Raw genomic sequence first — 27,338 nt, 5'->3', positions numbered from 1 at the left:
AACCTGAGCCATTTTCTGCCCCCTCTACAGACCCAGAACCTATGCAATTGGGAGCCTTCCATGGACGCATATCCCCGCAAGAAAGAATGCGACGGATCCACACTGGGTTATGTATGTATTGTGCCTCAGACAAACATCTTGTGAGAGAGTTTCCCTTGGCTCCCCCACGGCGATCGTGAAACGCCAGCTCCCGATCCTAGATGGACCGCAGTTTCGGGAGAGAGATGTTTGCTCCACATCTATTCCATCCTTGAACTCTCCTGGACAATGCAATCTAGTGATCTTACAGGCCTTCCTATCGCCATCCAAGAAAGAAACCTACCCTATCCTGGCATTGGTGGATTGTGGGGCCATGGGGATATTTATAGATCAAGACTGGGTCACTACCCACTACATTCCATATGAAACTCGGGGCATCATGCAGCCTGTAGAAGCTATCGATGGAAGACCTCTCTCCTCAGGACCCATCAATTTACAAACCAAAGCGATCCAGCTCTCCATAAACCATCATCGAGAGAATATCAGATTTGACATCATAAAATCTGCCCATTATCCAATGGTGCTGGGTGTGCCCTGGTTGCAGAAGCATAACCCATACATCAATTCGGCAGCAGAATACTTGTTTCTTGGTTCCGAACATTGTATATCTCATTGTCTATCCATGGATTCCTCGTTATCCTCCCCAGAAGATAGGCCCACAAAACAGCAAGGCCCATTCACAGTCTCAAATATTATCCAGGTTCCTCGGGCCTATCAGGATTACACAGAGGTATTTTCAACTGCTATCGTTCAGTCTCTACCCCCTCACAGACCTGAAGACTGTGCTATAGATACTGAACCTTCGGCAGTAATTCCCTTTGGAAGGATGTTCATACTATCCGAGCCAGAGAAAAAGGCCCTACGAGAATATTTGGATACCAACCTAGAAAATGGCACCATACGACCCTCCAAATCTCCAGCAGGAGCTTTGTTGTTTTTTGTTCCCAAAAAAGATACCAAGGAGCTTAGGCCCTGTCTTGATTAGTGCGGTCTAAACCAATGTACCCTCAAGGACCGTTATCCGTTACCCTTAATCCCGGACATCCTGGAAGCTGTGAGAGGAGTGGTAGTCTTCACAAAATTGGATCTCAGAGGTGCCTATCATCTAATCCAGATAAAGGAGGTTGACGAATGGAAAACAGCCTTTAGAACGCCCTTTGGACATTTTGAATATCTGTTTATGCCCTTCAGACTCGCCAATGCCCCTGCGGTCTTCCAACGTTTCATGGACCGAGTGTTCTCTGATATGCTGTTTCTCTTCGTCACAGTTTACCTGGATGATATTCTAATATACTCCAAAGACCATCTCAAACATGAAGAGCATGTTAAGGCAGTCCTACAGCGGTTACGTGAACATAAACTCCTGGCTAGACCCGAGAAATGCCTTTTCCATGTCTCTACTGTTCATTATCTAGGATTTGTCCTCAGTCCTGAAAGAATTGGAATGGACCATTCAAAGGTAAAAGCCATACTATCCTGGCCAGTCCCTACCACCGTGAAACAGATTCAATCCTTCCGGGGGCTTGCCAACTTTTACCAGAAATTCATACCGTCCTTCTAGGAGATAGTTCAACCAATCATTACACTGTTGAAGAAGGATACTTCCTTTCTCTGGTCAGCGGCTCAAGATAAAGCCTTCAAACGACTAAAATCGGAGTTTACACAAGCCCCCATCTTGGCTCAACCAGACATCGATCGACCTTTCATAGTGGAGACGGATTCTTCTAACTACGCCATTGGAGCAGTTCTCAAGCAGGAACTCGAGGACAAATTAGAACACCCCATTGCTTATCTCTCGCGAACCCTAACTCCCAGCGAGACTCATTATTCTGTTCTAGAAAAGGAACTGTTAGCCATCCATCAAGCCTTTACAGAGTGGCGTCATCTACTTTTGGGGGCAAAACATCCTGTTCAGGTCCCTACAGACCATTGGAATCTTCAAGTGCTACAATCCCTGGAGTGTAGGAATAGTCGTCAAGCCCGCTGGGCTTTCTTCTTCGCGCAGTATCAGTTCCAAATACAACATGTTCCTGGAACTCACAATATAATTGCTGATGCCTTATCACAACGTCCCGACTATGAAACTCTTGAAGATCGATCCTTTCCCAAGATGTTTCCTCACTCAATTTTTGTAGCTCAAGCAATCAGCCTCCTTGAAGACATTCGTATTCAAACCCAGTCCACCGAGGACTGGAAAGAATCGATGGAATCTCAGAACAAAGGATGAGTATCTGTTTAAAGGCAATGACCTGGTTATTCCCACTCAAAGACTGCGACAAAGGATCATGAACCTCTGCCACGATACCCTCCATTCAGGACATCGTGGTATCTTCAATACCCTCCGTTTGATACAAAGACAGTTTTGGTGGCCTAAAATGAGAGCCGATGTCCAACGCTATATCCAAACCTGTGCAATCTGCAATCAAAACAAGCATGACAACAAGAGACCGGCGGGGCTCCTACTCCAACCAACATGTCATGATGCCTACCCCCGGGCATCCGGACCAAGCCCATCAGCCCCGGGAGCAGGCATCCAGGTGCTTACAAAAAACCCAGCAGCCCCGGCTAGGGGCTGTCTGGGTACAGTCCTGGCGCCATCGGCACCAGGCTCATAGAGGAAATCAGTCCTGGCGCCATAGGCGCCAGGCTCATGTACATTACTTACCTCATGCAGACCATGCTGCAATGAAGTCAAGCCAACGTGAGGCCTGAATGGGACTACTTTACTTCAGGGACTATTTTTTACTCGGGTGTGGTTCTGGGGAACTTCTTACCTGGGACTACTTTAAAGGCTATTTAAACCATGCCCGAACAGCAGCACATGCTTCGCGTTATTCTGCATCCAGCAGCGTAACGCTCACCGTGCCTGCAGTCAGCATCCAGTCTTCTGCCACGCCCGCCTCGAATCCTGAGCTCCTAGAAAAAGAGGAAAGAAGAAGGAAAGGATAGAACACAGACTTTATTTTAATTCCTTACCTGATTCCGGATCCATCACGTCTTTGAACTTGGAAAACACATTATTTCCGCATGCGTCGCATCGCCAGCTGCAGCGCCGCGCCATACTCACCAGTCTTCACAGCATTTTACGATTCGGCGCTGCCTCCATCATTTTCCTCGCCGAACTCCAGCATCTAGGGGACAAAGAAATATAAGGTGAGTCGAGAGAGCCAACAAATACAATCTCTTTTTACCACCATAGACTTACCTTATTTACCACCGGAGGCATTATTCTTTAACATCCCGCAACTTCTTACGCCGCACCTGTAAGGAGAGAGAAAACAACAAGTTAAATACACGCATCTTTTACTGAACAGTGTTGGGTAATACAGACTCTTACCTGAACGCCATCAGCTGCCACAAGACAATCTTCTCTTGGACCCGGCTGCAACACAAGAAGGGAATGGGACAAGAGTGAACATCAGACATGTTGAACTCTTTGGACTTTATACTTACGAGTTCTCACCAGGAACCTCAGAGTCAATATTCATCCAGAACTCTTCCAACGCCTTCGAACCAGTGACGTAACTGGTATCTACGTGCCCCTGCATTCCACGCAGGATGGAGAGCTCATCCTTCAAAAACATAAGGTGAGATTACTGAAAGGGAATATCGGAGGTGATTAGTGGGGAGAACAGCGGGGTGCCATTACTAGAATCCACGGGTGGCTAAATCCCTTTCTCCACTTGCAGGAGAATATTTCTACGGGTCAAGCAGACGAGATTAGGCGGGCCAGTCCAGTCTGTCATCTCTGCACTACGCATCACGTTGGAGGAGACCGCAGCTGTCCGGGTCCGATCGACGCCCCTGTGGGAGCCAGGTGAGCGTAACACAACACTACCAATAAGGCCCTGGGAATTCATTACTACGGATTTTATTGTAGAATTGCCACCTTCCAGGGGATACACAACTATCATGGTTACCATAGACTTGCTCACTCACATGGCTCATTTTACGCCCTTATACAAACTACCATCTTCCTCAGAACTTGCTGGAATCTTCCTGGAACACATACTCCGACTTCACGGACTCCCTTCCAAAATCACATCAGACAGGGGACCCCAATACATATCTCAATTTTGGAAACACCTATGCCGTATACTAGGAATCCAATGGGCCCTCTCCTCAGGTTATCATCCCCAGACCAATGGAGTACTGAACGTGTGAACCAAACCCTGGAGCAATATCTTCGTTGTTTCAGCACCAAGGTCCAGGACGATTGGTCACTTTTGATACCTGTGGCCGAATTTGCCTATAACAATTCGAATCACTCGGCTATCAAAACCAGCTATTTTTTCTGTAACCAAGGGTTCCATCCTTCGGTTCTCCCATCCTTGCTTCCACATCCTACACCAGTCCCTACACTTGACTCCTGGATTGAAAACCTCATCAGCGTGCACAAACAAGCCAAGGAACACCTTGAAAAGGTCCGAGCTACTACCAAGCTCTATGCAGACTCCAAAAGAAGACCAGGGCCCTCCTATGCAGTAGGTGAAAGAGTCTGGCTATCCTCGAAACTACTGCCCCGACATTTACGACCAAATAAGTTGGCCCCCCGGTACTATGGCCCCTTCTCCATAAAGGAGATTATTAACCCAGTGGCCTTCCGACTCAAACTACCAGACTCCTGGAAGAGACTCCACCCAGTGTTTCATACATCTCTACTGAAACCATACGTCCAGTCCTCCCGGACTGCTCCAAGGTCTACACCAGTGCTTGTCAATGACCAACTGGAATACGAAGTGTCCAGAATATGTGACTCCAGGTACAGACGTGGTCAGCTACAATATATGGTTGAATGGAAGGGGTAACCTCCCAGTGAACGCACCTGGAAACCATTCACAAACCTTAATGCCCCCATATTACTCAACAGGTACCACCTTACACACCCCGGCAAACCCGGAGGAACAGGCCTTCGGAGGAGGCATGCTGTCATGAACCATCGGACTCCTCCCTTCTGGACTTCCTGGTCCCTGACCCATAGAGGCTTACACTCAATAGTACATCCAACATGGCCCCCGACCGCGGAACGCTGCGCACCAGTTTCTGTGCCACACGCATCATGTTCTATAAAGCGGCCACGCCCCCGCGGCTCTGCGTGTCTCAACGCTACTGTTTACTGTGGTTGACGAGTGCTGCCGAAGTTCGCTCTCGCTAACTTCTTGTTCCTGGTCCCTGGCTCCATTTAACCCTCCACCTATCTCCTTTCCCCATGCCCTCCTTTCATCCCGGATCTCCGCGTACATTCTGCCGAGTGTAAGCTTTGCCGTTTCCAGGAATCCCCGGACATTCTGAACGACACAGGACTCAGATCATGGAACGCACGCTGGAAGCCGAGGACATTCGCGCGGGCTTATATAAGACCGTACTGTACGCAGGAAGACTCCATCGAAGAAAGAACACAAACAGGTGAGAAGGGGGGAACCTGTGACAATCCAGGTATAGCAAAGACCATGACGAAAGTAAGCAAATCTTATTGGTGGCCAACTTGGCGAGAGGATATTGCTACCTACATAGGCACTTGTGAGGTGTGTGCACAACACAAGACATCCAGGCAAAAACCAGCCGGCCTCCTACAGCCAATCACCATTCCAGCAGCGCCCTGGCACAATGGACTTTGTCACTGACTTACCTCCTAGCTCAGGTTATAATACCATCCTCGTAGTAGTTGAACGCTCAGCAGAAACTACCTGGAAAAATTCCCCCTCTAAACAAAATGAAGATGTATTCACAGCAGCCTCCTTCAATTACAAAATAGCTATCATTCAGGGTAAAAAAGATAACTATAGCGACCGAATTGCCAAAGCCAATTCCAATACTAAGGAACTGTTCAACATTCTCAAAGAATTGGACTCACCTGCTCCTACACCTGATTCTTGCACCAAGGACACCTTGTGGTGCACCAATATTCAGAATGCATTACAAGATAAAATCACTCTCCTCAATAAAATGTCTACTAAAAAAAATCTCATAGATCATGCCTTACCACAGAACCCGCCTCCTACCACTAACCAGAGCCTGCCACAATTCAACTTCTAAACTTCTATCCATTAAAGAAGTAGAGTTAATCATACTCAACTCAAACCATCCAACTGTAAGGGTGATGTCTGCCCAGCTACGATTATTAAGGAAGCTACTACTGCACTTGCTCCCTTTATCACAACATTTATTAATGTATCCTTCGAATCAAGCATTGTACCTACCAGTTTGAAAGATGCTTGGGTACTCCCTCTTTGAAAAATTCTACACTAGATCCAAATAACCCGTCTAATTATAGACCTATCACAATGGTACCATTCTTGTTAAAAATATTGGACCGTGCAGCATACCTCCAAATTCAGCAATATTTGGAAACTAACATCTTACTAGGCCTAAGACAATCAGGTTTTAGACCAAGACACTGGACAGAAACTGCACTTAGACTTAAAGACACAAATTCAAGATAAAGGAAAGTCTTCCCTCCTCCTATTACTCGACCTATCCGCAGCATTCCATCTGGTGAACCATGAAATCCTCTGTAAACACTTGTCATCTGCAGCGCACTTCTCCATGCATGCTAACGCCTGGATCAAATCTTTCCTTAGCAATAGATCCATGAGGGTCTTTGCAGCCACTGCATCAGCTTCCCCCTCACCAGTCTCCGGTGGAGTCCCTCAAAGGTCCTGTGTGTCCCCGCCACTCTAGAACATTTTCACCAAGCCTTTATTTGACATACTTGATTACCTGGGTGTTACGTATACAAACTATGCGCACGATACCCAGGTACTCATACCCATCACCGGTGACTACGCTCCAGATAGCAAAAAGTTGAATGACATATATAGTACGATACAAATATGGATGGCCAAGCATGGTTTATGTTTAAACGACGATAAAACTGAACTACTTTTGCTTGGTTCTCCACACAAACTGAACAAACTAGGACAGTCATTCAAAACCTTCAACATTGACGGCAACATCATTAAAGTTGCCAATGATGTGAAAACACTTGGTATCTACCTTGATTCCACACTGTCCCTCACAAGACAAACAAATGCCTTAGCGTCAGCTACATCATACACATGTAAACTTATCACAGCATGTCGCCCATATTTATCTTCAAATAACTGCACTACAGTAGCAAGAGCCTTAGTACTATCGAAGTTAGACTACTGTAATGCACTATACCTAGGAACTTCACAACATACCATCAACAAAATACAAGTCATGCAAAATAATGCAGTCAGATCAGCCTGCAATATCCCTAGGAAACAGCATATCACATCAGCTAGACAAAACCTTAAATGGCTCAATATCAAGCAAATGACAGACCTCAAATCCTTATCAATAACACACAAATGCCTCCACAACCAGACACCCTCATACCTTTGTGACACCATAGTTCGACACACATCAGCGCGACCTAGTAGATCAGCACAGTCCTACAGTGTCACCATACCAAGATTTAACCAACAACGAGCTGGCGGGTTAGTTTCCCTTTCCTGGCTGCCAAAACATGGAACACACTACCCGTCTCTATGAGGTCAGAACCCTCCTTCACAGTGTTCCGTAATAAGGCCAAAACTTGGCTTTTAAACCAGGATCATATCCCCCTGACACACTAACATACCTCATTCACCACTATTACTACTTCTGTACATACTTTTCGCCTATCTGTATACTTTATGCCATTTTCTGTATCAATGTATGATTACTATATCAGCTTTATTATCTAATTGTATAGATGTTTTGCAAACCATAGAACCTGTAATATCGCTATTTCTATTTATAAATACTGTCATCTGTATAAATGTATATTTTTTCCAAGAACAGCGCTCAGTTGCCTCTGGGTCTTGACGCGCTATACAAATAAATAAATACAAATACAAATAGGAAGAACACTTTTTGGCCGGCTTTTAACTTCGCTCCCCCTGGACAAATCCTCACCAAACTTTGCAAAATAAAGTATCTGCCCGCTGTGAATTTTCAGGCCGAAGTTATAGGGGGGTCCCACATTTTTTTTTCTTCCATAGACGCAATGGAATAAAATGTTGCTCACGCCTACAGCCTAAACCACTGGACGGATTTTCACCAAATTTGCGGCAGCAGCGGCGGCTTGGTCCTGAAAGTGTACTTTTGTAAATTTGGTGTAAATCCGTCCAGTAGTTTTTTTTAAAACGACCAAAAAATAGATCAAAGAATTTGTGATATCTGGGTCCGGTCTGGGCACCCACTTCCCTGTTTGGTCCGCGGACGGGCATCCGATTGGCCTAGAGGGCGACGTGATGTCCCCGGACATCGGATGGGCTGCCTGATTGGATGGTGAAAAGCGTGAAGTGTGTCAGATTTTTTGAAACGCCCGCCATGTTGGATTCACAGACTTCACGTTGCTTATAACATTGGTGCCACTCAATGAAACTGCATGAAATTTTGGAATATTATTCTAGACTTGATTTGCAATGGTTTTGGAAAGTGTGGAGCTGTTCTGTCAAGAGGGAACAAATTTAGATGGGGGTCTCAAAATATTGTAAAGGTTTATAAATGTGGTGCCATTTGACAAATCTACACAAAAGTTTGCAAAACGATTTTAAATCTAGATATAAATGTTTTTGTAAGGTTTGGTGGGATTTTCTCAAGAGGGGGCAAAATTAGAGGGGGGGTCTCAACATTTTTAGATGGCTTATAACTTTGTTGCTGTTTGACGAATGTGGACAACCGTTTTCAGAAAATTTATAGACCCACCCTTCAATGTTTGTGTAAAGACTGAATGGATTTTGTTAAGTGGGGGCTATGTTATATGACTATTGCATGTACATCCATTTTGACACTTTTGAAAAAATAAAACATAGGCGGATTTCAAGCAAACTCATGTAAGGAGCATTGGCAAAGACCGTAAAGCATGGTTTTGCAAATGTGCCCGTGTTTTATTTGTTGACAAGTGTCATAAAGTAGGTACAAAAAAGTAGTGATATACATCTGGTGACTGAGGTATACTCTCTGGCCATGGACAGTTGCCACATGACCCAGGCAATCTAGCTACTGGCCATCACTGCGAGGGACGATAAATTATGTTAAAGTGGCCATGTCCACCTGGAACCGGCTGTGTGGTAAAGTTATTCGAAAGTGGGATAGGTTTGAAAGGGAAAAAAAAATGTGCTCGTGGTAATATGGTCATAGGGTTCTGTCTTCACCTTCTGCAGGCTGCCCTGGAAATTGATATTGATATTGATGTTTTATTTGTATCGCGCTCGTATGCAAGTGTTCCAGAGCGCGACAAGGTAAGAGAGGGGAACAAGGGAGGAACAAAAAAAACAACCATCTTACTGGGCCCAGTGACATTGAGAACATGCAAGTGCATGGGAGAGGAAGAAGGGGAAAGTACATGGTAGGGGTGGGGGAGGATGAAAGTGCTGAGCAAGGAGTACATAAATAAATAAAACAAAAATAATAAATAATAAGAGCCAAAACCAGTGGTAGTGCAGCCAGCAACTGGCAAGTGCTAGGTATAAGGCAACAGACAGGGTGTGCCAGGTAAGTGCAGAAAAACAGGCGCGGACTGTAGGGTTACAGATACAGACCCCAGTGCAAGGGATTGCCAGCAGGCAGTGCTGGTGGGTTGGAGGGTGAACGGGTACCAGGGCCCGAAAGTCAGAGGGTGAGCAGGTGCACAATGCCAAGACAGAACAGATCAACAGGGGAGAGGAGGAGAGAAGGCAGAAGCAAAGAGGAAGGTATTAAGATGCTTCCGGAACCAGAGATGGTTCTCCTCAAGTTTAAGAGTGCCAGGGAGGCTGTTCCAGAGCGAGGCCCGAGCCTAAGACAGAGATCTCCCCCCATCTCGTTTCTTTGAAAAAAGACTGAACCTGGGGAAGTTAGAGGTGGAGGAGCAAAGAGCTCAGGAGGGAAGGTATTTGTCGAAGGGAGAGCTGAATGTATTTTGGGCGCAGGCCCCAGAAAACCTTGTGGACAATGCAAAGGGTCTTGAAGTTAAAATTTGCAGCCACTGGGAGCCAATGGAGAGATTTCAGGGCTGGAGAGATACGATTGCAGGGCTTGAGGCCAAGGACAAGTCTTGAAGTCCTGTTCTGGATACGTTGCAAAGGGTGGAGAGTTGAAGCAGGAAGATTTAGAAAGAGGCTGTTGCAAAAGTCCAAGCCAGACTGAACCATGGCTTGAGACACAGTGAGCTTCTGGGGCAAGGAGAGGAAAGGCAGAATACCTCTGAGGAGGTGCAGTTGGAAGATTGATTTTTTTAGAGACATCAGAGATGTGGGCAGAGAAGGAAAGCGTAGAGTCAAAGATGACCAAAAGGTTCTTAGCCTCGCAGGTGGGGTAGGAGGAGGGCCGAGGGAGGCCGGCCAAAGAGTGACAGGAAAGGAGGGTGAAGGTGTGCCGATGAGGAGGATCTCGGTCTTGCCTGCATTCAGGCAGAGATCATTAGCGGTGCACCAGTACTGAATGGCAGATAGATAGTCGGAGATGAGAAAAGGAGAAGAGGTGGCCGAGGGAAGCCTGAGAATAAGTTGGGTGTCATCCGCATAGCACTGGAAATCGGAGCAGAAAATGGCAATGCAGTGGGCAAGAGTTGGCAGGTATTGGTTGAAATGGAAGAGGGGCTCTGAACAGAGCCCCAACTTCCCTTTCTATGGTGGCCATCTTGTAGGAAGAAAAATCTATTGTTTTTCCTCCTTTGGGAACCAGAAGTGCTAATGGCCTTTATCCCCCATTTCATGGGCTGCAATGGAGGATAATGGTCGGAGGCCTCGTTATTTATTTATTTATAGCGCGCCGAAGACCGCAGGCATCAGGGCGCACACAGACACACTTCCCTTGGGCCGAAAACTTGGGCTGCCGAGCCGTTATCCCCCATTCCAGTCCTTGGAACGGTTGATGAACGCCACATTATTCCCATAGCATAAGAAAAAATGCTAATGGAAATGTTGGAAAAACGTATTGAGTCTATGCACTTTACTGAGAAATGTGAAATTGATGGAGTCTATAGGATGTTCGTTTTAGTTCTATTTTTTAACTGTGAAAGGTGGTTCCTAAAGGAACCTTTCTTTTGTTGTTTTAAAAAAAACATAATTGCAGGAGAGGTTGGAATGTAAGGCGAGGAGGGAAATGAGGGAAGAGGCACCAAGCTCTAATATGGAGGGGCAGGTGGACAGGTGAAGATGTTGCGCGTATGTTACTTCTAAGGTAGTGGCAGGGCCGGTGCAAGGAATTTTGCCACCCTAGGCAAACTGTCAGATTGGTGCCCCCCCACCACACTCAAGATCCTAACCGATCTCAACCAACCGTCCTCATTTTGTTACCGATTGCCGCAAACCCATTACCTCCACCTAACACATTGCTAACGGCTTCTGCTGTGGATGGATTCCATTGCACTTTCCTCACCCTCACGTCCACTCGCAGTGTTAGGTTTCAGAAGTCAAATTAAAGCCTCTGTGTCTTATAAATACATGTTTATTAAACAAGTCAATGATACTATAGCAACAACAAATGTAATACTGAGGCATGTGGATCTAATCCTTTCTGTAAATATATGTATACAATACAAACAGTAGGAAAACGATTTTGGTAATACATATTAGACACCTGTAAGCACATAAGCAGCTCTACCTGGTACAAAATACTAAACATGTCCCAATACTTACTACTTACTATGATATTTATAAATGCAGCAATACTCTGCAATATGTTTCTTATTTTTAAAACACATAAAAAAGTGAAAAACAGTGAGTGACTCTCCAAAACCATGCAAAAACCCAAGAAACAGAACAGCAGAAGTAGTGGGCGACATGTTGACAAACCATGAAACATTTGTCTGGGTCACCAAAGCCATCATGAATGATACATAATGGCTTTGGTGACCCAGACATATAAAACACACATGTGTCTAGGAATGCATGTGACTTTGTAGAAGATGTGTGTTAAAACAAGTGAAAAAGCACATTAGAAATGAACTTTCCGAGCTTTCATTTTCGCAAATGTGGAAACAAGGTTCTTGATATCAATGTGTTGACCAATGTCATGCTCTATATACAAGGTTGCGAGGCCAACACGTCTTTCTTGCATCATAGAAGATCGAATATAACTTTTGATCAACTTTAGCTTTGACAAGCTTCTTTCGCCACTTGCCACTGAAACAGGCAGGGTTAAGAGAATCTGGAGAGCGATGCATGTGTTGGGCATACTCTTTGCCAGATTATTGTTGTAAACAAATGTCAGTACATCTTGTGGGGATGACCTATTTTGAACTCTTCTTGTTTATGTTTATGTTAATGTTTATTTATTTCTATAGCGCTCCGGACCCAGGAGTATGTGGGCGCTTGGTACAGGTCACAGGTACAGGTTACTGGTACAGTACAATGGAAACAATAATCGTAAGGTAGCAAGTATATACAGAATATACAATGAGAACAATAATCGTAAGGTGGCAGGTATATACAGAGTATACAGAAATGGGAGTAATAGCAAGCAGAAATAACAAAAGAGACATGTGCAGTTTGTATGCAGTTTGAACTGATTCAGACTTAAGGTTGGCTTTTTGACAGGAGCCATCCAATGGCTTGTTTCCTGAACGACTGGAAGGATTTGGACTCCTTGATATTCAGTGGCAAGGAGTTCCAAAGTTGGGAGGCGAGGACAGTGAAGCTTGAGCCACCGGCTCTTTTGGAAGTAAATCTGGGTACTGTGAGACATAGGGTATTGGACGATCTCGTGGTTCTGATGGAGGTTCTCATGGTGAGTTTGTTAGTAAGGTAAGGGGGGGCTAAGTGGTTGAGAGCTTTGTAGGTGAGGCAGAGGGATTTTAGATCGATTTTATGTTGGATAGTAAGCCATTTGCATGTGGTTCTGGTAGCTGAGATGTGCTCACGCCTAGGAATGTTTAGCGCTGCTCGTAGCGCATTATTTTGAAGGACTTGGAGTTTGCTGATTATCGCTTGGTTGGCACCTAAGTAGAGGCTGTTGCAGTAGTCTAACTTGGATTGTATAAGAGCTCTAGCTAGCGTGAGGCAGCTGTTAGGGGAAAGAAATGGTCTGCAGGCTCTGATTAGTTTTCCTGTGTAGGCAGTGGCTGAGGCGTTCGAATTGACTTGTTTAGTAAGGTTTGTGTTAGCGTCAAGGTAGAAACCGAGTGTTTTCACACTTTTGGCGATCGGGATAGTATTGCCATCAATTATGATATTGGAATAGTTGTGACTGGGTTTTTGTAGGTTATTTGGTGCACCAACAATGAGCAGTTCAGTCTTCTCGTCATTCAGGCAGAGGCCATGTGTGGCCATCCATGCCTGAATGACAGAGAAGATTTTGTTGATCCTAGCTACATGGATAATGTAGTTGCCCGAGATAGTGAGGAGTATCTGGGTGTCATCCGCGTAGTTTGTGTAGATGACACCCAGACGGTCCAGTTTGTCAAAGAGAGGCTTTGTAAAGATGTTGTATAGGGTCGGTGAAACACATGAGCCTTGTGGGACACCGCAGGTGATAGGGATGGGGTCTGCTGCTGCCACTGGAGAGAAGACTCTCATGGTTCTGTTGGCCAGGAAGGACTGGATCCACGAGACAGCCGATGGAGAGAAGTGGGCGGCAGACGAGAGGTGGTTGCAGAGTATCTTGTGGTCAACCAGGTCGAAGGCTGCTGAGAGATCTAGAAGGAGTAAGATAGCAGCCTTGCCCTTATCTTTGATTTCGTCAATCTGACTTTTAAGATCAACAAGGGCCGTTTCTGTTCCATGCTGTGGCCGGAAGCCAGACTGGCGTAATCCAAGTAGTTGGTTAGCCTCTAGGTAATGCTGAATTTGCAAATAGGCCACTCTGTCAAGGATTTTTAACAAGAAGGGGACGGTTGTGATGGGCCTGTAATTTGTAGGGATGGCTGGGTCCAGGGTTTGCTTTTTTAGAAGCGGGAGGACAAATGACTGTTTCAGATTGTCGGGTACCGAGTTAGTAGAGAATGACACATTTATGAGCTTGGAAATGAAGGGGGCGAGGTCTCTGGCTGCATCCTTTATAATCTGTGCAGGGCAACTATTCCCTTTACAGTTTGATGGTTTGAGGGAGGTTATGATTTTTTGCACTTCTAATACGGTTACTTTTTTGAAGGTGAAGCCATGGTTAACATTAGGTGTAATGGGTAGGCTAAGGTTAGGGGGGCTAGTTGTGGGGCTACTGTTGGACAATTGTAGTCTTTTATTTTCAATTTTAGTTTGGAGTCCACTGATTTTATTCGCCTGGGCATCTTGGATGCTAGTGCACCAGCGTTGGTCCTTCACGGATGTGTCCATGGGTGGATTAGGATTTTCTAACTCTTTCAGGATGGAGAATAATTCTTTGGTACTGGAACTAGCATTACTTATTCTTGTGTTGTAGGTTTCCTTTTTTGTGCGAATGTTTTCCTTTTTGTAATGGGAGGATGCATTGATAAGATTGGTTTTGTGTTCCTCTGTAGGGTTCATTTTCCAGAGGGCTTCCAATTTGGACTTTTTATTTCTTAATATTTTAAGTTCAAGTGTGTACCAGGCGTTGAGGTGAGCTTTGGGTTTACCTTTGCGTAGTTTGAGAGGGGCAACAAGGTCGATAGCTTTGGTCATGGCGTTATTGTAGATGTCTACTAACAAGTTAGGGTCCGATGAATTCGGTATCATGTTTAGGGTGGGTAGAACCAGTGGGATAAGGGCTTCAGCGGTGATATTCTGCTTATTTCTCGTCAGACATGCTAGTGCAGGTGGGCACTGTATGTGGAGTGGGTTATTGGTGCTGATGTCGAATGAAAGTAGGAGGTGATCGGTCCAAATGAGTGGTTGGGGGGGGGTCTTTGCAGATAATGTTGCAGTTGTGGGCAGCGAGCCAGTCCAGGGTTCTGCCTTTCTGATGTGTGGGTAGGGAGTTAAATTGAATGTAGTTCTGCTCGCAAAGGGCATTGGCAAAGGAGGATGCTGGCGAGTCGTGAGGATCGTTGTAACCTAAGTTAAAGTCACCTAGGATGATGTTTTGAGATAAAGGTTTAGATTTTTCCGCTATGAGGGAGGTTATATCTTCCTCAAAGGAACCTATCGGACCAGGAGGTCTGTATATTAGTTCCAGGGAAATGGTGTTTTTAGGAGTGGTTTGAATTTTAATGGATAGGTGCTCACAGGAGTTGAGAGGAAGGGAAGTTACAGATCTGATGTCAAGCGAGGATTTGAATATAAGTGCTACACCTCCTCCACAGGCATTAGGTCTGTCAGCCCTAAGGATGGAATAGTTATCTAGAACCGCAAGGGTTAGAGCGGGACCTGCTGCGGCATGAAGCCAGGTTTCAGTAGTGGCGAGGAAATCCAGGTTAGCTGAGCAGATAATGTCGGCAATTTCTGTGGGGTGAGCAACAAGGGATCTAACATTGAGTAGGGTTCCTTTGAGATGTGTAGTATTTGCAGAGATATTTTTGTTAGTGACTTTGGTTATGGTGTTGTTGGTCAATTTGTTGCGTAGCGTGGGGAGTCTGGAGCCTAGTCTATTGTTACGGGTCATGAGGTTAGGGTGGGCTGTCGGGCGGGCATCTAGCATATTCAGTGGGTTCCGGATATTGTCAAAATGGTGATTGAGGTTAGGTGTATGATTACTTGGCGTAATACTGATTTTATTACTGTGGATAGTGGGTGCCCTATGTGGGAAAGGAGGTTGGGAGGGCAGGACGGGTGTAGGGCAGGGATTGGGGTAGTGTCTGGGACAGCCAATCTTGGCGAGTCCATTGCTGAGAGAGATATAGCTATTTCTGCTACAAGGCGTGCACTCGGGCATGATACAGAAGGGTAGCATGATGAGTACTAGCCAGGCTGACATAGTTCGATAAGGATGTGTGCAGGCTACTATGGGTATGGTAAAGTCTGTTAGCTGCGCTAATGCTTGTAGGCTCTGGGGTTTATTAGCGGAGATACTAGATTCGGGATGAGAACACTTGCAGAAAGTTTGGGGTTTGTTCGTGGCACAATCAAGGTGGTCTGTTAGCGACCATAGGGCACAACACAATCAAGTGGTCTGTTAGCGACCATAGGGCACAACACAATCAAGTGGTCTGTTAGCGACCATAGGGCACAACACAATCAAGTGGTCTGTTAGCGACCATAGGGCACAACACAATCAGGTGGTCTGTTAGCGACCATAGGGCACAACACAATCAAGTGGTCTGTTAGCGACCATAGGGCACAACACAATCAAGTGGTCTGTTAGCGACCATAGGGCACAACACAATCAAGTGGTCTGTTAGCGACCATAGGGCACAACACAATCAGGTGGTCTGTTAGCGACCATAAGGCACAACACAGTCAAGTGGTCTGTTAGCGACCATAAGGCACAGCACAATCAAGTGGTCTGTTAGCGACCATAGGCACAACACAATCAAGTGGTCTATTAGCGACCATAGGGCACAACACAATCAAGTGGTCTGTTAGTGTTAGGCAGAAACCTGTGCAGTTCCCTCTGGGACCACTGCAAAAGATTTAAGACTACAGGCGTTTGGCAGAAAACCCACTTGGTAGCAGTCTGTACCACACAGATTCACTGTGGTAGCTGTGGCTGAGCAGTCAGACTTCCCTCAAGAAGAGTTAGGCAGTATATAGAGTATACAAAATAGGTACAGAGGCACAGTAGTACAAGCAAACACTGACCAGAGCTAGATATAAAAGTATATAATTATTTATTTAAAAGACACACTCATAAATTACACTAGCACAGAAAAAGGTAAGTAAGTCACAACACAGTCACTATTACTTATAGGTACATCCCTAGTTATTTGTTGGACAAGTCTAAGTTAACACCACTTATTTCCAAACAGAGGTGAGCGCTTAACGTCAGATGGCACTCCAACAAGTTAGTTAAAAAGGGAGGGAAAAAGGCAGAAGTAATGAAAACAGCAAGGTAAAACACTTTTCACATAAGGTTAGAAAGGCAGTCTATTGTGGAGCAAGGAGATTTGGTTACGAGGCCCGCTTTAGAGAGAGCCAGGCGAAAATATGCCCAAGATCACACAATGTCACAAGTCTTTGCAGGTGAGTAGAAAAGGTTTTCCTAAGTTTAGAAAAGTTTAGTTAGGGTGTCCCAGGCTTACCCAGGTTCTAGAGCCGAGGGCTAAATCTACCCCGTACAATCGGTGGCAAGGGAAGCCGGGCGGGACACAGTACCTTTAAACGTGGAAAGGATCCTCCAGCGGTGGCAGTTGTTCCTGGTAGTGGGTGCAAGTCGCGGCGTCGTCCAGAGGAAGAGAAGATCTTGACGTGGAGGAAAGCTGAAGGTCGTTGCACTACCAGGGAAGAGACCAGCCGTGGAGTTTTCCGGTTACAAAGGATGTTACCCCTCTTTCGCGGTTGAGGTAAAAAGTGGTATCCCGGTTGCCGGGGTGCTTGGCACAGGCAAGGCGGCCACGAGATGCTTCGGGATGGCGAAAAGAAGGCAGAAACTGGTTGTCCCCACCAGTCAAGGGAAGGAGACTCTCCGGGCTGGAGATCTCCTCTGTCGTTGGGAAAAGTGGTGAGACGGTTCCGCAGGGCTCCACCGGTGGTGTCGTCTTGGCAGGTCGGCTCGGCTTCTCCCTCTTCGGCTTCTTAGGTCCTGTGGCGACTTCTGAAGAACCAGTCCCAAAAACCCTGCTTTTATGCAGCAAACCCCCATTCATACAGCCTGGCTGTCACTCAAACATGCTAAGTGGTGAGCGGGGTGGCTCACCACTTGGGCCAATCACACCAGAGTGCGACATGAGTTGGCAAGGAAACTCAGTCCAGGGTGCCTAACCCCCCTCCCACCCCCCCTGTGGTACCCAGACAGAATGGCACCACTTTGGAGGGCTTCTGTGCAGAAGCCCGCCAAAAGTGGAACAAAGGCTCGACTCGGGTTCAGGGTTACTGAAGTGAACCTAGACGCCATTTTGGCAGCGAGTTCTGGCAAAAAATCCCAACCAGTGAATTTATATTAAATAAATAAACCGGTGGTATCTTTAACATTGCACCAAAAAGTGGTGCATTAAAATCAATGGGAAATCCCATTGGGAAATATTCCGGTGGAATATTTCTGTGGTATCCACTGCCACCAGCCAGAACTCGGCGAGGGGGGACGGGACAGTACCCCCTCGACAACAGACCCAGGGGCAATCTAATTGCCCCTACCAGTACTTCCACAGTATGATGGTTTGTACTGGTTAAGTTCCTAAATTAAGACTAGTAAAGTCAATGGTGACTTTACAGACCCAGGGAGACAGTAGTCAGTCTCAGGGTGTGGAGTCTATGTTTGGGGGTCTTTAGGACACCCCTGTGTTACTGCACGGAGGGTGCTGTGTAACACACATTCAAAAACCAATGATAGCCTATGGGGAAAAAATACCCCATAGCCCATAAGCACATAGCAAGTCACAGAAACACTCTGAAGTCATGTCCAAGAGTGAGGGTAAAAGAGTCTCACTCTTGGCAGGAGAAAAAAATAAACCCCAAAAATCCAGCAAAGCTGCTGGGGGACTCACTAGGTTAGGAAATTCAGCCTAAACAGAGAATTCTCCCTAACACTCGCCCCCCCCAGACTAAGGGACAGGAGGATTTAATCCACTCCTGGATGAACCTCATACCTCTAGTCGATGACATACATCCTAGAGAGTCCATCAGCATTTTGATGGTGACACCCTGACCTGTGCTCAATGGTGAAATCAAACCCTTGGAGGCAGATTGACCATCTCAATAGTTTTGGATTTTCCCCTTTCATTTGCATTAACCATCTCAAGGGTTGGTGGTCAGTCTGAATGACAAAAGTAGAACCATACAAGTATGGCCTAAACTTCTTCAGTGCCCACACAATAGCAAAGCATTCTCTTTCTATTGTTGCCCACCTTGTTTCAGGATCCTTCAGTTTTCTACTGATGAAGCAAATGGGGTGTTCCCTACCCTTCTTATCCAGTTGGCTAAGAACTGCACCTATACCTAAATTGGAAGCATCAGTTTGTACAATGAAAGTTTGGTGTTACTCAGGAGCTTGGAGTACTGGAGCTTGGCAAAGAGCTTTCTTCAGGTTTTCAAAGGCCTGATTGCATTCCTCATTCCATTTGACCTTCTTAGGGAATTTTGGAGAGGAGATCACATTCAGAGGAGAAGCTATGGTCCCATAGTTCTCAATGAAATTCCTGTAGTACCCAGTGAGGCCTAAAAAGGCTCTCACCTGGGTCTGAGTAGTAGGTGTTGTCCAATTTTGCACAGCTTCAATTTTGCTGAGCAAAGGCCTTATTTCTCCACCTCCTACCTCATGTCCAAGGTAGACCACTTTACTCTGTCCAATTTGGCATTTGCTTGCCTTTATGGTCAGATCGACCTGCTCAAGAGCCTGCAAAACATGCCCTAAGTGGGTCACATGTTCCTCCCAGGAGTGGCTGAAGGCTGCAATGTCATCCAAGTATGCCATGCAGAAGTCCTCCATCCCAGCTAGAACTTGGTTCACCATCCTTTGGAATGTTGCAGGTGCATTTTTCAGTCCAAAAGGCATAACCTTGAATTGGTATAGGCCAACTGGGGTAGAAAATGCAGTTTTCTCCTTGGCATGGTCTGTCAGGGCTATTTGCCAATAGCCTGACGTAAGGTCCAGTGTGCTGAGGTACTTGGCTGCACCAAGTTTATCCACCAACTCATCTGTCCTTGGCAAAGGGTGGGCATCAGTCTTGGTGACTGCATTAAGAGCTCTATAGTCCACACAGAATCTCAACTCTTTGGATCCTGCCTTTGGTACTAACACCACTGGGCTAGACCATGGACTAGTAGAGGGCTCTATTACCCCGAGATCAAGCATCTTCTTGACCTCACCTTTGATGTGGGTTCTGACATGTTCTGACATTCTATATCCTCTGCTTTTGACTGGCAGACAGTCACCAGTGAGTTTATCATGCTGTCCCCAAAGGGTCAAGCCTGATGAAAGTGAGAACAGAGGGGCAAACTGATTTAACATAGCTTTGCACTCCTCCTGTTGCTCAGGGGTCAGATCTGAAGAGAGATTAACTCCTTCAACCTTTTCGTCCAAAGGTAAGCCTCTCAGGAGGTCAGGTAGAGCTTCACTCTCCTCCTCCTCTTCTGATGAAGCTAGAAGCAATGCTCCTACTTCTGGTCTAGAGACATAGGCTTTGAGGCGGTTGGTGTGGAAGACTCTGGGAGCTTCCCTGGGTTTGCCCAGATCCACCAGATAGTTGACCTCTCCATGTTTTCCCACAACCTTGAAGGGCCCCATCCATTTGTCTTGCAAGGCCCTCTGCCTTGTTGGAAGCATAACTAGAGCTAGCTGGTCTTGAGTAAACTCAACCATGTTAGCCTTCTGATCATGCCAATGTTTGATCAGAGCTTGGCCAGCTTTCAAGTTGTCACTTGCTTCTGCCATCATGTGTGACATTCTCCTTCGGAGACCTATCACATAGTCAGTCACTCTGACTGGCTTGGGGGAAGGAGCACTCTCCAACCCCTCCTTAATCAGGGCCAAGGGGCCTCTGACTGGATGGCCATAGAGAAGTTCAAAGGGAGAATAACCTACTCACTCCTGAGGGACTTCTCTATAAGCAAAGAGAAGGCATGGCAGTAGAAGGTCCCACTTCTTTTTAAGGGGTTCTTCTAAAGCACCTATCATGCTCTTCATGGTTCTGTTAAACCTTTCTACCAACCCGTTTGTCTGAGGGTGGTATGCGGTTGAGAACTTGTAGGTGACTCTGCAGGTTTTCCACATGGCTTTCATGTAGTGGGACATAAAATTTGACCCCCTGTCAGAGATCACCTCCTTAGGAAACCCAACCCTGGTAAAAATACCAAGGAGGGCCTTAGCTACAGTCCTCATAGGAATTGCCTCAGGGTACCTAGTAGCATGGTCTACTACAACAAGGATAAACCTGTTGCCTGAGGAGGTTGGAGGATCAAGGGGACCAACAATGTCAATCCCTACCCTCTCAAATGGGACTCCCACAACTGGGAGAGGCACTAAAGGTGCCACATTCTTGGAACCAACCTTACCAGAAGTCTGGCAGGTATGGCGGCTCCTGCAATATCTATCTACTTCAGCCCCCATCTTTGGCCAATAAAAGTAGAGGGAGAGCCTTTCCTTGGTCTTCTTGAAACTCAAGTGACTAGCCAAAGGAATCTCGTGGGCTAGTTGCAAGAACTGTTGTCTGTTCTCTTGGGGCACTACCAGGCGTTGGTAGGCTAAGGTCGTTGCACTACCAGGGAAGAGACCAGCCGTGGAGTTTTCCGGTTACAAAGGATGTTACCCCTCTTTCGCGGTTGAGGTAAAAAGTGGTATCCCGGTTGCCGGGGTGCTTGGCACAGGCAAGGCGGCCACGAGATGCTTCGGGACAGCGAAAAGAAGGCAGAAACTGGTTGTCCCCACCAGTCAAGGGAAGGAGACTCTCCGGGCTGGAGATCTCCTCTGTCGTTGGGAAAAGTGTTGAGACGGTTCCGCTGGGCTCCACCGGTGGTGTCGTCTTGGCAGGTCGGCTCGGCTTCTCCCTCTTCGGCTTCTTAGGTCCTGTGGCGACTTCTGAAGAACCAGTCCCAAAAACCCTGCTTTTATGCAGCAAACCCCCATTCATACAGCCTAGCTGTCACTCAAACATGCTAAGTGGTGAGCGGGGTGGCTCACCACTTGGGCCAATCACACCAGAGTGCGACATGAGTTGGCAAGGCAACTCAGTCCAGGGTGCCTAACCCCCCTCCCACACCCCCTGTGGTACCCAGACAGAATGGCACCACTTTGGAGGGCTTCTGTGCAGAAGCCCGCCAAAAGTGGAACAAAGGCTCGACTCGGGTTCAGGGTTACTGAAGTGAACCTAGACGCCATTTTGGCGGCGAGTTCTGGCAAAAAATCCCAACCGGTGAATTTATATTAAATAAATAAACCGGCGGTATCTTTAACATTGCACCAAAAAGTGGTGCATTAAAATCAATGGGAAATCCCATTGGGAAATATTCCGGGGGAATATTTCCGTGGTATCCACTGCCACCAGCCAGAACTCGGCGAGGGGGGACGGGACAGTACCCCCTCGACAACAGACCCAGGGGCAATCTAATTGCCCCTACCAGTACTTCCACAGTATGATGGTTTGTACTGGTTAAGTTCCTAAGTTAAGACTAGTAAAGTCAATGGTGACTTTACAGACCCAGGGAGACAGTAGTCAGTCCCAGGGTGTGGAGTCTATGTTTGGGGGTCTTTAGGACACCCCTGTGTTACTGCACGGAGGGTGCTGTGTAACACACATTCAAAAACCAATGAAAAACTATGGGGAAAAAATACCCCATAGCCCATAAGCACATAGCAAGTCACAGAAACACTCTCAAGTCATGTCCAAGAGTGAGGGTAAAAGAGTCTCACTCTTGGCAGGAGAAAAAAATAAACCCCAAAAATCCAGCAAAGCTGCTGGGGGACTCACTAGGTTAGGAAATTCAGCCTAAACAGAGAATTCTCCCTAACAGTTAGCGACCATAGGGCACAACACAATCAGGTGGTCTGTTAGCGACCATAAGGCACAACACAGTCAAGTGGTCTTTTAGTGACCATAAGGCACAGCACAATCAAGTGGTCTGTTAGCGACCATAGGCACAACACAATCAAGTGGTCTATTAGCGACCATAAGGCACAACACAATCAAGTGGTCTGTTCGCGACCATAAGGCACAACACAATCAAGTGGTCTGTTAGCGACCATAAGGCACAACACAATCAAGTGGTCTGTTAGTGACCATAGGCACAGCACATAGGCAGGTGTGCATTGATGTACTGTTCTCTGTAATAGCAACGGCAGTAGTGACCAACTAAGTTTAAAATCACGATATGGACTAGAATAAAGTATACCAACAGGCACGAGTGATTAAAGCAACTAAGTACTTCTAAGTTCGGAGTTCCCAGACTAGGCTTAAATGCACTCTCCAAGAGGCATGAACGCAGGTAACGGCAGGAGCAGTGTCCAATTAAATTTAGAATCACAATATGGACTGGAATGCAGTATACTGGCAGACATGTGCGGTTAAGCCAGTATCTATGGTCAGTGATCCTAGTGTAGACTGGGGTGCGCTGTGTAGGCAGGTATGAACATTTTCAATACTGTTGGATAAAAGGTTCGGGTATAACACGTGCAGGCATGGCATGACAAGACGTACCAATGATGCAGAAGAACACACGTGGGGTAATGCGATGCCGGAATCGTAATGTTTTGTTTCCCTCCTTAAGAATGGGATACCCAAGCAGACATAGGCGGGCAGCGTGTAGGTAAGACGATGCGATACCACGGGTGTATGTTATCATGCTTACTGTTCCAAAGTTATGCAAAGTGGCATTAGTGTTACGCCAAGAAACTGTGCAAGGCGGTACTTACACGAGGTGGATGCTAGGCTCCTCTGCTGCCCGATGCGGACAGATGCAGACAGGCCCTTTGGCTTGCCCTTCGGCTACCGCCTATCAGTGAGCTGGAGGGCGGGTGATTGGAGATGCAGCCAATAGCAGGCTGCGAACACTGCTAGGCTTCTTTCTGGTGCTGAATGTTGACCGGAGCGGAGGCCATGAAGCACGTTGTGGGCAATGGCGGCCGGTGGAGCCCCTGGGCTGATCTGTGTTATTCTGCCTCCAAATTAAGATTTTAGGCAATTTGGCGAGGTCGGGGCGGATTCACAGGCAAAGTACAAAAAATGAGCCCACTTTACTCGTTCAGAGCGTGGGGAGGGGCGATGGGGTCACAACAATCGATCTCCTGGGTCCTGTAGGTGGGGGGAGAAGGCTCCCTTGCTATTACTTGCAATTCATTGCACAAATCTGATGCATCAATGTCCTTCGAGTCTGTTAGGGAGAATTCTCTGTTTAGGCTGAATTTCCTAACCTAGTGAGTCCCCCAGCAGCTTTGCTGGATTTCTGGAGTTTGTTTTTTTTCCATCCTGCCAAGAGTGAGACTCTTTTTCTCCCACTCAATGAATGTGGTTAATTCCTTTGAATGTCAATGAGTTCTATGGGCTATGGGGTCTTTTACTCCATAGGGTCTCATATGTTTTTCTATGTGTGTTACACCACACCCTCTGTGCCGTAACACTGGGGCGTCCTAGAGGATCCCCACCATAGACTCCATACCCTGGGACTGACTACTGTCTCCCAGGGCATGTTAAGTCACCATTGGCTTTACTAGACCTAAATTTACTAACAGAACTAGTACAAACCATCCTATTGTGGACGTACTAGTAGGGGTAATTCGACTGCCCCTGGGTCTGTTATTCGAGGGGGCACTGTCCCGTCCCCCCTCGTCGAGTTTTGGCTGGTGGCAGTGGAAACTACTTGTTATATTCGACCCCGAATATAACTCTATGGGATTCTTCCCATTGTTGGAGGTTAATACTTTTTCTCGTTAATCTCTAACATACCACCGGTTTATTTATCTTAAATAAATCTATCGGTTGGTATTTTCTGCCAGAACTCGTTTTTTAAAACGGCGTCTGTGTTCGTCTCTGTGACTCCTAAACCAAAGGTTGAGCCCTTTGTTCCACTTTTGTCAGGCTTCTGCACAGAGGCCCTCCAAAGTGGTGCCATTCTGTCTGGGTACCACAGGGTGTGTGGGAGGGGGTTTAGGCACCCTGGACTGAGTTGCCTTGCCAACTCAAGTCGCACTCTGGTGTGATTGGCCCAAGTGGTGAGCCACCCCGCTCACCACTTAGCGTGTTTTGAATGACTGCTAGGCTGAATGAATGGGGGTTTTCTGCATAAAAGCAGGGCTTTTGGGACTGGATCTTCATAAGTCGCCACAGGACCTAGGAATCCGACGAGGGTAAAGCTGAGCCGACCTGCAACAAAGACACCTCCGGTGGAGCCCTGCGGAACCGTCTCAACACTTCCCGACGACAGAGGAGATCTCCCGGCTGGAGAGTCTTCTTCCCCTAACTGGTGGGAACAACCAGTCCCCTTTGCTTTTTCTTCGCTTCCAGGGCGTAGTGGTCGAATTGCCCGTGCTGAGCACCCTGGTAACCGGATAGCCACTAGCCCATACCGCGGCCAAAAGGTGGTGCCTTGTGACGGAGCCCTCTGCGGCTGGTCTCTTCCCTGGTGGTGCAACGATCTTCAACTTTCCTTCGACGACGAGATCATCTCTTCTCTTGGCAAAGCCCGACTTGCATCCACCACCAGGAACAACTGCCCCCGCCAGAGCTGTCTCTCCACATACAAGGTACCGTGTCCACCTGGCTTTCCTTTTTGACGGGTAATGTGAGGTGTCTTAATCCTCGCCTCTCCATTGGGTCGCCTCCAAGCCTTCTTAAACTTTCTGTTCTGAACTGGTCCAATCTTTCGATAACAATTTGCGACAAAGACTCGAAGTGCATTTCCACTGTGATACTTTTTGGGACATATCGCCTTGCCTCTCTCCGAGTGGGCCTGGCCTCTGAACTTTACGATCTACAGTAGACCCTGTCTTACTTGCCTTGCATTTGTTCGTAAAAGTGTTGGTACCGAGTTGATTTCATACCCTGCCTTTTCTCTCCCGTCCTAACGAATAGTAGAGTGCCATCTAGGTTAAAGCATTCACCTCTGTCTGCAAATAAGTGGTGCCGTTGAACCTAGACTTGTCGGACTGTTGTTAGGGGGATTGATTTACTTATAGTAATTGTAATTGAAGTTGTTTACCGTATTAGTGCCAGAGTGTTTTTCATAGATGTGTTTTTGTAAATAAATAACTATATATCTTTACACCGAAGCTCTGTTCCGTGTTTGCTTGTTCTACGGTGTAAATTGCCCTATTTTGTATACTCCACATACTGCCTAACTCTTCTTGAGGAAAGTCTGACTGCTCAGCCACAGCTACCAAGTGAATCTGTGTGGTACAGACTGCTACCAAGTGGGTTTACTGCCAAACACCTGTAGTCCTAAATCTTTTGCAGTGGTCCCAGAGGGAACTGCACAGGTTTCCGCCTAACAGAGTCCCCATGTTGTCTAGCTTCAAGCAGTGGTCAAAGATTTGATGTGCTGCCTCAGTATTCAAACTGTGTATGTTATAAAGCAAGCCAAACACAGAACTAATTTGATGCATTTGAGTAAATTTCTTTTCTACAGATTGAAGGGCTGTGGCAATGATTGCAAAAAGAAGTTAACTTTGAAATTTTCCTTGGGGTTTTCAATAGGCTCATCATCTGCTTCATATGTGAACTGCTTCTTCTTTCTTCGAACACGTACAGAATTATCAGGTTCAAAGCACGCAGGAATTTCCAACTCTTCTGCAAGTTTACGTGCATCGATAAGTACTTTCTCAAACCCTTCATCACTCCTGCACCCACTAAGAAACTTCTTTGTTTCTTCCAGTTGTTTTACAGCATTACGAACATAAAGTGTTTTTGTCTGAAGTTGTTTGCTTGTCACATTTATCTCAAAGAGAATGTTATGCCACACAACAAGGGAAACTACAAACTTGAAGCTAGAAATACCCTTTGCAAGACCTTGGGCATCTATGCGAGAATTATTACCAGATCATCCTGTTTGCGTAGTGTCATTTGATATCTCAACTAGTGCATCATAAACATCACCCAGCTAATATTGGAGCGGATTCAAGGCATGAATTCGATTTTCCCATCTTGTGTCACTCAGTGGTTTCAATGTAGGATTTTTAACATGCCGCTTTAGAACTTCCCAACGGCGTGTTGAACCAGAGAAATACACATAAGTACATTGTACCATGTCAAAGAAAGCAGTTGCCTCCAAGCAACACTTGGCTGCATCATTAACAACCAAATTTAAAGAATGTGCACTGCAAGGAACATACAAAGCACAGGGATTTACATCCAAAATTCTACGTTGTACAACATTTTCTTTCCCCTTCGTATTACTTCCATTATCATAGCCTTGGCCACGCAAGTTTTCAATGGGCAAAGACATTTCTTGTAATTGGTGGAGAATAGTGTCTGTCATACTAGCTCCAGTTGTCTCTTTTAGTGGCACAAACCCTAAGAAATGTTCTTTTATGCACACAGCATCACAATGATCAGAATCCAACACTGACATGGTGGTCACGTAGCGAACTATCATTGTCATTTGTTCAACATGACTGACATCTGGTGTGCAATCTAGAATGACTGAAAAGTAGTTGGCAGCCTGAACTGAGGCTAGGATTTCCTCTTTAATAGTTGTGGCTAAAAGCTGAATCAGTTCATTTTCTATATCTTTCCCCAAGTAGTGAATGTGTGTCTTTTCGTCTGTTATTTTACGAAGATGCTCATTCATCAGTGGGTCAAACAAAGCTAGATATTCAACAAATTTCAGGAATTTTCCATTACCAAATGTATGCAGTTTTTCATGTGTTCCACAAAAGGCCAGATTTTGCAT

At 46.2% G+C, this 27,338-nt stretch overlaps 1 pseudogene; it reads right to left on the bottom strand.

Moving 5' to 3' along the window:
• Positions 1–2,351: 2,351 nt before the first annotated feature.
• Positions 2,352–27,338, bottom strand: LOC138514713 (zinc finger MYM-type protein 1-like; annotated as a pseudogene).

The sequence above is a fragment of the Ambystoma mexicanum genome, chromosome 12, assembly GCF_040938575.1.
Source record: "Ambystoma mexicanum isolate Mex_15411 chromosome 12, UKY_AmexF1_1, whole genome shotgun sequence".
NCBI lineage: Eukaryota > Metazoa > Chordata > Amphibia > Caudata > Ambystomatidae > Ambystoma > Ambystoma mexicanum.
The sequence above is the reverse complement of the archived record's forward strand: the minus strand, read 5'-3'. Positions and strand labels throughout refer to the sequence as shown.